The sequence below is a fragment of the Planococcus citri genome, chromosome 2 (assembly GCF_950023065.1).
Source record: "Planococcus citri chromosome 2, ihPlaCitr1.1, whole genome shotgun sequence".
Lineage (NCBI taxonomy): Eukaryota > Metazoa > Arthropoda > Insecta > Hemiptera > Pseudococcidae > Planococcus > Planococcus citri.
Window position 1 is genome coordinate 57938460 of NC_088678.1, and position 3207 is coordinate 57941666.

At 29.7% G+C, this 3207-nt stretch overlaps 1 protein-coding gene across 1 annotated transcript in view; it reads left to right on the forward strand.

Moving 5' to 3' along the window:
• The window catches only part of LOC135836643 (mediator of RNA polymerase II transcription subunit 26-like), a 5983-nt gene extending 4557 nt beyond the window's left edge, over positions 1 to 1426 (forward strand). The window contains exon 3 of the mRNA XM_065351602.1: positions 1 to 1426. This exon is cut by the window's left edge and continues 2395 nt beyond it. The gene's annotated coding sequence lies outside the window, so the exon portion shown is untranslated.
• Positions 1427 to 3207: the final 1781 nt, after the last annotated feature.

Genomic DNA, 3207 nt, shown 5'->3' on the forward strand with positions numbered 1-3207 from the left:
CGATATTGAAAAAAACGTATTCTCATTTTTGTCGTGGTTTATTGTATGGCAAGGCGAGGTGGGTGTATTCGTATTGAAAATATAATAAATTAAAAAAAAATTATAATAGGCTTGTATAAAAAATCAATTGAAAATTTTGATTTGTTATAATATTGATTACAAAATGTAAGAATGGAATCTTCATTTTACGTTTTTCTCGTTTTGATTACAAAAAGCGTCGTGAAATGAATTTTCTAATTATTTACGAGCTTGATTACCGTTGAATAATTTGGCTTCAGTAGCGGTCATATCAGAGATTCTTGTATTATTTTTCGTTTCAAAACTTAAAAACTCGTTTATGGGTGATAATGTTACTACGAGGTTTGTGCTATGGTTTTATTTTTTTCTCATTTTGAATATTTCTTATTTCTAAAATACACATACGTGTTTTGTGAAACGTTGAAGTTGGAAGGTATTTTAGTTTAACGATGGTGTAATTTTATTTTCATTTTGAAATTTAGAACAATTTTTGTTCAGCTTTTGTTTGCTGTGCTTGTTTAATGTTTAATTACTATATCGTGTAATCTTTGAGTAAGATTTTATGAGATTTGTTTGTGTGATGAATTAGAATTATATCCATTATGTGATGTTGAAGCTTTTGAGCGCGACATTTTATCTCTTCGAGTTACGAATGGTAAAAAACTTCACTCGAGTATAAAGGCTTTGTTTCAATTACTCCGCTAGTTAATGTATGTATCATTTTTATGTTTTGTTTTTTGTTATGTTTTTTTTCCTTTTGACGCTTTGAAAAGCTTGCTAGCGTTATTGACTCAAGAGTTGTTGGAAAATCGGTGGAAATTCATTCTTGACTTTCGAAGTTACCGTGTAAATCATTCGAATATATTGGGAGCTTTTTTTAGTGTGTATAATTTCCTAGGTAATATATTAGTTACCAAATAACTAAATTAGTTTGTTTTTTTGTTATGTTGCCGGACACTAATATAAGTGTCTCGATGATGTTAAGGTTGAATTTCCACCTAACGCGCCTTCTGTTTGGGTAAAATACTTGATCAACTTCGACGTATAGGTTTTTCCATCTATGAAACGCATTGTTATTGTTTCGTTTTATTTTGAAGGTATTTCAATCTACATATAGTTTATAAATATTTTTAAAATTTTTATAAACGATAGTAAAACTAAGAGCTGGATTATTTGAGAAAAAAAATCTACATACGTGAAATAATCTATGTTATGTTTAAGACTGTTTTATGTATTAGGCGTATTGTGTTGAAGATGAATTTGATTATCACATAGATTATCTACATTGCAGATTCCACTGAGATTGTCTTGCCTTTTTAATTTTTTTCATCTTTATTATTTGATTTTTTTTTGAAAACAATTTAAGGAATTTTGTAATGGGGATTTTTAAAACAAAAACATTTTTATATTTCGTTTTTCAATTTTCCTATGTAATGATTATATTAATTAAGGAGTTGATGCGCACGAAGAGTCTGATCACTATTTTTGACTTTGATTTTAATTGCTGATGAAAAAAAAACTGCTGCTAAATATCCAAACTTTTCGTATACATTTCTTCTCCAAGTTGTACGTATATTTATCATTTTTGTTGTGATATCGAATTAATTACACGGTATGGTACTTTGTTTTTTTTTCTTTTATTTTTTTCAATATTTTTTTTTTTCGTTTGTGTGTGTAAAAAATGATTTATTTTTAAAGTGTCATCGTGCCTTGTTCGTGTTTAAAAACTGTGTAAATATTTGTACTATAAAATCATTGTTAAGATTTTACAACGAACTGTTTGAAAAAAATCGACGGTTTGTTATTATATACCATGTATTTATTAAATAAAATTATTATTACTCGTTAATAATACCGTATGATTTATTTCTCTTTTTCTTTTCTTTTTTTTTTTCTTTTTTTTTTTCATTACACATTTTTTTTCTCGTTTGTTTGATTATTATAACGTTCGTGATTTTTCGCTACATGTGTAAAATTTAATGTAAGTTAATTTTTACCTACGTAGTCAACGTATAAATAAATCGGTTTTATTTGTAATGAATATGTTTATTAAACACAACTAAAATTAAATGAGTTGTTTTTGAACGATCGGTGTATTTTTTTCCTGTTCTTCGCAGTGGTTCGTAAAATGAAATGACCGACCGTTTGCGAGATTGAATGGCAATTGTTCAAAATTTCAAGTATTCGAAGAGTATCAGACATCAGGGTCACTTAGAATAAAACCGAGGGCATTTTTTTCAATTCAGTATTTTTGTATCAAGAGAATGATGTGAAGTTCGATTTTGGGTTTTGAAATTATTATGTCGATGTGGAAAAATCCTTATATATTAAAAGATGTTTGAAGGAAAACCTTGATAGAGTCCGCCAGCCTTTTCTACTGAACCGATTTCAACAATTTTTTTTTCAAACGTTCCTTTCGACGTGTAGATATGTCATCAAGAAAAAAAAATCGGAATTTTTCAAATTAAGGGTCGAAAAAATTGAAAAAACACTTTCTCTATTGTGTAGAAATGCACGTATTACAATGCACACCGACAACAATACACTCTGACAACAATACACTCAGAACGTTGCTATGTGGGCGTGTTTACAGCGTAGGGGTGTTGAGGAGGGAATGATGTTGTTGTGTTGCGAGTTACATTCATTGCTATAGTATTTTATTTTTTTAAAACTGGAATATTGTGGTGTCTGTTAAAATAATAAGGAGAGGAGGTTCTACACTTGAGATCATTTTTGGGTTAGGATTCTATTTCAACACACAAATTTAAATGTTTAGTGGAACATTGTTTGTAAAAAAGTTAATGTGAAGATGGAGAAGGGTTCAGTACAGTGTAGCCAGAATTTTCTCAAAGAGAGGGCAAAACCAGATTTTTGGGTATGAAAAATCGAAATTAGAGGTAATGTAATGGAAACCCTTCGTAATGTATGATAATTTGTATGGACATGAAGGTGCAATTACTGCTCAAGTGAATTGAGAGCGAAAATTTGTTGAAAAAAATGGGTCGAAAAACGAAAAAACGGTTCATTATTGCGTGCATTTTTTTTCTAATTTTCACTCTCGGGGGGGGGGGTGGCTCAAGTCACGTCCCTTCCTTAGCTAAGCTACCACTGGTAAGCTTTCTATACTTGGGATACAAATTTGACTATCCTACTTCAGATTTTCATTTAATAGAATTGAATTACTCCAGC